Source organism: Heptranchias perlo, unplaced genomic scaffold (assembly GCF_035084215.1).
Source record: "Heptranchias perlo isolate sHepPer1 unplaced genomic scaffold, sHepPer1.hap1 HAP1_SCAFFOLD_220, whole genome shotgun sequence".
NCBI classification, from domain to species: domain Eukaryota; kingdom Metazoa; phylum Chordata; class Chondrichthyes; order Hexanchiformes; family Hexanchidae; genus Heptranchias; species Heptranchias perlo.
In genome coordinates, this window is record NW_027139234.1 from 496,616 (window position 1) to 505,320 (window position 8,705).

The window sequence follows — 8,705 nt, forward strand, 5'->3', positions numbered from 1 at the left end:
GTGGGTGAATTCCAACTGTTTTTAAGTGTTTTTTTTTAAACAAGCTGTTTTGACGAAAGTGCCTTGCAGTTAAAATTCAACTAGTCAAATTTGGTGTCGTTGCATCTCAGTGAGGAAAACACGGACACAAGTCCCACTCGAGACGTCATAATCTAAGCTGACACTCCAGTACTGAGGGAGCGCTGCACTGTCGGAGGGTCGGTACTGAGGGAGCGCCGCACTGTCGGAGGGTCGGTACTGAGGGAGCGCCGCACTGTCGGAGGGTCAGTACTGAGGGAGCGCCGCACTGTCGGAGGGTCAGTACTGAGGGAGCGCCGCGCTGTCGGAGGGTCGGTACTGAGGGAGCGCCGCACTGTCGGAGGGTCGGTACTGAGGGAGCGCCGCGCTGTCGGAGGGTCGGTACTGAGGGAGCGCCGCGCTGTCGGAGGGTCGGTACTGAGGGAGCGCCGCACTGTCGGAGGGTCGGTACTGAGGGAGCGCCGCACTGTCGGAGGGTCGGTACTGAGGGAGCGCCGCACTGTCGGAGGGTCGGTACTGAGGGAGCGCCGCACTGTCGGAGGGTCAGTACTGAGGGAGCGCCGCACTGTCGGAGGGTCAGTACTGAGGGAGCGCCGCACTGTCGGAGGGTCAGTACTGAGGGAGCGCCGCACTGTCGGAGGGTCGGTACTGAGGGAGCGCCGCACTGTCGGAGGGTCGGTACTGAGGGAGCGCCGCACTGTCGGAGGGTCGGTACTGAGGGAGCGCCGCACTGTCGGAGGGTCGGTACTGAGGGAGCGCCGCACTGTGGGAGGGTCAGTACTGAGGGAGTGCCGCACTGTCGGAGGCGCCGTCTTTCTGGATGAGACGTTAAACCGAGGGCCCCGTCTACCCCTCTCGGGTGGATGTAAAAGATCCCACGGCCCACTGTTGGAAGAAGAGCAGGGGGGCCCGATGTTTATCCCTCATTATCCATCGTTAAAAAAAACAGACGATCTGGGTCATTTATCACATCGGCTGTTTGTGGGATCTTGCTGTGCGCAAATCGGCTGCCGCGTTCCCCACATTACAACAGCGAGCGCACTTCAAAAAAAAAAGTCCTTCATTGGCCGTGAAGCTTTGGGACGTCCCGAGGTGGGGAAAGGGGCTGGGTATAAATGCAAGTGTCTCTTTCACTTTTCATCGGAATTGAAAAGATGCAACATTTGAATTATGGTCTCGGCCGCAAGCAAGTTTGCAAATAACACAATTTGCAAATAACGCAATTTGCAAAGGCGAGGCGTCTACCGTGAGGGCGGAAATGGGCAGATCGGCCCCTGAGACGTGCAGACATTCGCAATATCACATTCGAAGACTTGTAATCCTTTGCCATGTTGCTTTCCTTTGCCATAAAGCCCAGCCCTTCGGAGAGAGAGAGACAGAGAGAGAGAGATATTCGATTGTGTGTGCATTTGGTGTCTTGTTTCAATGTGTCCGACTTGCAAAAGATCACGGTGACCACATCAAGCGCAAAATACTCACGCTCGATTTGGTGACGGCCATCTTATATGGATGTTTTCTCAAATCCCCTCCGTGGCCCTCGCCCCTCCCTCCCTATCTCTGCCCTCCTCCAATTCCGCCCTCTTGTCCATCCCCTCCGATTCCCATCGCTCCACCATTGGCGGCCGTGCCTTCAGCTGCTCTGGGCCCTGAGCTCTGGAATTCCCTCCCTAATCCCCTCCGCCTCCCTCTCCCCCTTCAGCTGCCTGGGGCCCTACACTCTGCAATTCCCTCCCTAATCCCCTCCGCCTCCCTCTCCTCCTTCAGCTGCCTGGGGCCCTACACTCTGGAATTCCCTCCCTAATCCCCTCCGCCTCCCTCTCCTCCTTCGGCTGCCTGGGGCCCTACACTCTGGAATTCCCTCCCTAATCCCCTCCGCCTCCCTCTCCTCCTTCGGCTGCCTGGGCCCTACACTCTGGAATTCCCTCCCTAATCCCCTCCGCCTCCCTCTCCTCCTTCGGCTGCCTGGGGCCCTACACTCTGGAATTCCCTCCCTAATCCCCTCCGCCTCCCTCTCCTCCTTCAGCTGCCTGGGGCCCTACACTCTGGAATTCCCTCCCTAATCCCCTCCGCCTCCCTCTCCTCCTTCGGCTGCCTGGGGCCCTACACTCTGGAATTCCCTCCCTAATCCCCTCCGCCTCCCTCTCCTCCTTCAGCTGCCTGGGGCCCTACACTCTGGAATTCCCTCCCTAATCCCCTCCGCCTCCCTCTCCTCCTTCAGCTGCCTGGGGCCCGACACTCTGGAATTCCCTCCCTAATCCCCTCCGCCTCCCTCTCTCTCCTCCTATACGACGCTCCTTAAAACCTCCCTCTTTGACCGAGCTTTGCCCTGGCATCTCCTTGAGTGTCTGATTCGTCCGATTCACACTCCCCCAGTCGTTGAGTACATTAAAGGCTGAGATGGATGGACTTTTGGACTCGAGGGGAATCAAGGGATCGGGCGGGGGGGGGGAAAGTGGAGTTGAGGTCGAAGATCGGCCATGATCTGATGGAATGGCGGAGCAGGACCGAGGGGCCGAGTGGCCTCCTCCTGCTCCTATCTCTCAAGTTCCTACCCTGTTCAACTCGCTCGATCGGTGCGAATGGTTGACCGGGAGCCGAACTGGATCGGCCAACCCTGCCCAGAAGGTCGACCAAACCCACCAGATGCCCGGCAGCTGGCAAACTGGGGGCCGGGCAGCCCCTAGCGCCAACTCCTTGCCACGCTCTCCGTGAAGGGCAGCGAGGAGCTCAGAGAGACACGTGGCCTACTTTCGGCACGACGGGGCGCGAGAGTGCAGGTTGAGAACAATGAGGCAAATGTATTTTGAGTAACGGATCAAGTCAGGCAAATGGAAAAATATTGATGTGTGCCACATCCCTCACCACTTCCTGCCATCTGCTCATAACTCATTTCCCTGAAGTAACACAACCCTTATCTATATTTACACAATACAACTGCAAATTAACCCAATGAAGGCCTGCAGTTCACCTAGTATTGTTTTACTGCTTCACGACCATTGCTGTCTGGGCCCTTACGCTATGGAGTCCCCTCCCTGATCCCCTCCGCCTCTCTCTCTCTCTCTCACATAGAGTTATACAGCACGGATAGAGGCCCTTCGGCCCATCTCCTCCTTGAAGGCTCTCCTTACCTCTTCGACCAGTGGCGGCCTGAGAGAGGGTTGGGCGGGGGGAGGGGTGGAAAGGAAGGAGAGAGGGGGCGAGGAGCGAGAACGGGCCGGTCGCTGAGGGACCGAGGGAGGGTAATGGGAGGGGGTTGAGAGGAGAGAGGGAGCACGCGAGAGGCTGAGAGAGGGCGAGAGGGAGAGAGAGAAGGGGATCGTCGAGAGAGGGAGAGAGAGAAAGGGGGAGGGTTGAGAGGAGAGAGGGAGGGAGGGAGAGAGAGGGTGAGAGGGAGAGAGAGAGAGAAGGGGGTCGTCGAGAGAGGGAGAGAGAGAAAGGGGGAGGGTTGAGAGGAGAGAGGGAGCACGCGAGAGGCTGAGAGAGGGCGAGAGGGAGAGAGAGAAGGGGATCTTCGAGAGAGGGAGCGAGAGAAAGGGGGAGGGTTGAGAGGAGAGAGGGAGCAAGCAAGAGGCTGAGAGAGGGCGAGAGGGAGAGAGAGAAGGGGATCTTCGAGAGAGGGAGAGAGAGAAAGGGGGAGGGTTGAGAGGAGAGGGTGAGAAAGAGAGAAGGAAAGAAAGAAGAGGCCATTGGAGAGAACATAAGAAGATGAGAACCAGGAGCAGGAGTAGGCCATTCGGCCCCTCTTGCCTGCTCCGCCATTCAATCAGATCATGGCTGATCTTTGACCTCAACTCCACTTTCCCGCCTGATCCCTTGATTCCCCTCGAGTCCAGAAATCCATCCATCTCAGCCTTGAATATACTCAACGTCTGAGCATCCACAGCCCTCTGGGGTAGAGAATTCCAAAGATTCACAACCCTCCGAGTGAAGAAATTCCTCCTTATCTCAGTGTAGGATGGCCGACCCCTTATCCTGAGACTATGCCCCCTGGTTCTAGACTCTCCAGCCAGGGGGGAAACAGCCTCTCAGCATCGACCCTGTCAAACCCCCTCAGAATCTTATCTGTTTCAATGAGATCACCTCTCATTCTTCTAAACTCCAGAGAGTCTCAGCCCATTCTACTCAACCTCTCCTCATAGGACAACCCTCTCATCCCAGGAATCGATCCAGTGAACCTTCATTGCACCGCCTCTAAGGCAAGTCTATCCTTCCTTAGATAAGGAGACCAAAACTGTACACAGTGCTCCAGGTGAGGTCTCTCCAAAGCCCTGTACAATTGTAGTGAGACTTCCTTACTCTTGTACTCCAACCCCCTTGCAATAAAGGCCAACATACCATTTGCCTTCCTGATTGCTTGCTGTGCCTGGAAGTCAACTTTCTGTGTTTCTTGTACGAGGACACCCAAATCCCTCTGAACACCAACGTTTAATAGTTTCTCACCATTTAAAAAAGATTCTGTTTTTCTATTCTTCCTACAAAGTGAATAACCTCACATTTCCCCACATTATACTCCATCTCCCACCTTCTCGCCCACTCACTGAACCTGTCGATATCCCTTTGCAGACTCTCTGCGTCCTCCTCACTGCTTACTCTCCCACCGAGCTTTGTATTGTCAGCAAACTTGGAGACATTACACTCGGTCCCTTCATCCGAGTCATTAATATCGATTGTAAATAGCTGAGGCCCGAGCACTGATCCCTGCGGTACCCCACTAGTTACAGCCCGCCAACCCGAGAATGACCCGTTTATCCCTACTCTCTGTTTTCTGTCCGTTAACCAATCCTCTATCCATGCTGATATATTACCCCCAATCCCATGAGCCCTTATCTTGTGTAAAAACCTTTTATGTGGCACCTTATCGAATGCCTTTTGAAAATCTAAATATACTACATCTACTGGCTCCCCTTTATCTACCCTCAAAAAACTCTAATAAATTTGTCAAACACGATTTTCCTTTCATAAAACCATATTGACTCTGCCTGATCATATTATGATTTTTTAAGTGCCCTGTTACCTTACTAATAGACTCTAGCATTTTCCCAATGACTGATATCAGGCTAACTGGCCTGTAGTTCCCTATTATCTCTCTCCCTCCCAGAAAAAGATAAAGGGAGAGGGTTGAGGGGGGAAGTGGGGAGGGAGAGAGGGAGGTTGAGACAGGAGAGAGAGGGAGGGGGACGTTGAGAGAGAGGGAGAGAGAGAGATAAAAGGGAGCGGGTTGAGAGGAGATGGAGAGGGAGGAAGGGAGGGGGAGAGAGGGGAACGAATAAAGGGAGAGAGACGGGAGAGGGAGGAAGTGAGTGAAATGAGGGTCAGAGGGGAGAGAGGGAGAGAAAGGCAGACGGTGAGGGTTAAGAGAGAAGGAGAGAGAGAATTTGGAGCAACTGGTGGAGCAGGGCAGTCACGAATGTACCATCTCTGGGACCTGGGGATTCCAATCCAGCACCAGACAGAGGGGCTGAAAGGCTCCTCTCTCTGATGGGGGGCTCGGTGGGGCAGTGGGTTTGATTTTATTGCCGAATAGCAAAGCCTAGCAATTTAAGAAGCAGAGCAAGTAGAGCCTGTTCAGAGCACAGGAAGCGGGAGATGGAAAACTGAGATCCTACAGCACCACCGCTGGTAGGAGGATGAAATTACAGCGTGACTGTTTACATAGGCGATTACCATTATAAATGCTAACATAGCAACTGACGATGGGAAAAATTGAAACTAGGAAGTTAGCACAGTTATAAGATTACCAATGTATCAGAAATAGATAGATTATCTACACAACGACATGTGTTAATCCCAACTCTAATATCGAGGCTGACACTCCAGTCCAGTTCTGAGGGAGCGCCGCACTGTCGGAGGGTCAGTTCTGAGGGAGTGCTGCACTGTCGGAGGGTCAGTACCGAGGGAGCACCGCACTGTCGGAGGGTCAGTACTGAGGGAGCGCCGCACTGTCGGAGGGTCGGTACTGAGGGAGCGAAGCACTGTCGGAGGGTCCGTACCGAGGGAGCGCCGCACTGTCGGAGGGTCGGTACTGAGGGAGCGCCGCACTGTCGGAGGGTCGGTACTGAGGGAGTGCCGCACTGTCGGAGGGTCAGTACTGAGGGAGCGCCGCACTGTCGGAGGGTCGGTACTGAGGGAGTGCCGCACTGTCGGAGGGTCGGTACTGAGGGAGTGCCGCACTGTCGGAGGGTCAGTACTGAGGGAGCGCCGCACTGTCGGAGGGTCAGTACTGAGGGAGCGCCGCACTGTCGGAGGGTCGGTACTGAGGGAGAGCCGCACTGTCGGAGGGTCGGTACTGAGGGAGCGCCGCACTGTCGGAGGGTCGGTACTGAGGGAGCGCCGCACTGTCGGAGGGTCGGTACTGAGGGAGCGCCGCACTGTCGGAGGGTCGGTACTGAGGGAGCGCCGCACTGTCGGAGGGTCGGTACCGAGGGAGCGCCGCACTGTCGGAGGTGCCGTCTTTCGGATGAGACATTAAAACCCTGTTAATTACACTCTCCTGTTTAATTAAAACCTTGTTAATTGCACTCCCCTGTTTAATTAAAACCCTGTTAATTACATTCCCCTGTTTAATTAAAACCCTGTTAATTACACTCCCCTGTTTAATTAAAACCTTGTTAATTACATTCCCCTGTTTAATTAAAACCCTGTTAATTACACTCTCCTGTTTAATTAAAACCCTGTTAATTACACTCCCCTGTTTAATTAAAACCGTGTTCATTACATTCCCCTGTTTAATTAAAACCCTGTTAATTACACTCCCCTGTTTAATTAAAACCTTGTTAATTACACTCCCCTGTTTAATTAAAACCCTGTTCATTACATTCCCCTGTTTAATTAAAACCCTGTTAATTACACTCCCCTGTTTAATTAAAACCCTGTTAATTACATTCCCCTGTTCAATTAAAACCCTGTTAATTACACTCTTCTGTTTAATTAAAACCCTGTTCATTACATTCCCCTGTTTAATTAAAACCCTGTTAATTACACTCCCCTGTTTAATTAAAACCTTGTTAATTACACTCCCCTGTTTAATTAAAACCCTGTTCATTACACTCTCCTGTTTAATTAAAACCCTGTTAATTACACTCCCCTGTTTAATTAAAACCCTGTTAATTACATTCCCCTGTTTAATTAAAACCCTGTTAATTACACTCTCCTGTTTAATTAAAACCCTGTTCATTACATTCCCCTGTTTAATTAAAACCCTGTTCATTACACTCTCCTGTTTAATTAAAACCCTGTTAATTACATTCCCCTGTTTAATTAAAACCCTGTTAATTACATTCCCCTGTTTAATTAAAACCCTGTTAATTACACTCCCCTGTTTAATTAAAACCTTGTTAATTACACTCCCCTGTTTAATTAAAACCCTGTTAATTACATTCTCCTGTTTAATTAAAACCCTGTTAATTACATTCCCCTGTTTAATTAAAACCCTGTTAATTACATTCCCCTGTTTAATTAAAACCCTGTTCATTACACTCTCCTGTTTAATTAAAACCCTGTTAATTACATTCCCCTGTTTAATTAAAACCCTGTTCATTACATTCCCCTGTTTAATTAAAACCCTGTTAATTACATTCCCCTGTTTAATTAAAACCCTGTTCATTACATTCCCCTGTTTAATTAAAACCCTGTTAATTACACTCCCCTGTTTAATTAAAACCCTGTTAATTACATTCCCCTGTTTAATTAAAACCCTGTTCATTACATTCCCCTGTTTAATTAAAACCCTGTTAATTACACTCCCCTGTTTAATTAAAACCCTGTTAATTACACTCCCCTGTTTAATTAAAACCTTGTTAATTACACTCCCCTTTTTAATTAAAACCTTGTTAATTACACTCTCCTGTTTAATTAAAACCCTGTTAATTACATTCCCCTGTTTAATTAAAACCCTGTTAATTGCACTCCCCTGTTTAATTAAAACCGTGTTCATTACATTCCCCTGTTTAATTAAAACCCTGTTAATTACATTCCCCTGTTTAATTAAAACCCTGTTAATTACACTCCCCTGTTTAATTAAAACCCTGTTAATTACATTCCCCTGTTTAATTAAAACCCTGTTAATTACATTCCCCTGTTTAATTAAAACCCTCTTAATTACACTCTCCTGTTTAATTAAAACCCTGTTAATTACACTCTCCTGTTTAATTAAAACCCTGTTAATTACACTCTCCTGTTTAATTAAAACCTTGTTAATTACACTCCCCTGTTTAATTAAAACCCTGTTAATTACACTCCCCTGTTTAATTAAAACCCTCTTAATTACACTCTCCTGTTTAATTAAAACCCTGTTAATTACACTCTCCTGTTTAATTAAAACCCTGTTAATTACACTCCCCTGTTTAATTAAAACCCTGTTAATTACATTCCCCTGTTTAATTAAAACCCTGTTAATTACACTCCCCTGTTTAATTAAAAAACTGTTAATTACACTCCCCTGTTTAATTAAAACCCTGTTAATTACACTCTCCTGTTTAATTAAAACCCTGTTAATTACACTCCCCTGTTTAATTAAAACCCTGTTAATTACACTCTCCTGTTTAATTAAAACCCTGCTAATTACACTCTCCTGTTTAATTAAGACCCTGTTAATTACATTCCCCTATTTAATTAAAACCCTGTTAATTACACTCTCCTGTTTAATTAAAACCCTGTTAATTACACTCCCCTGTTTAATTAAAACCCTG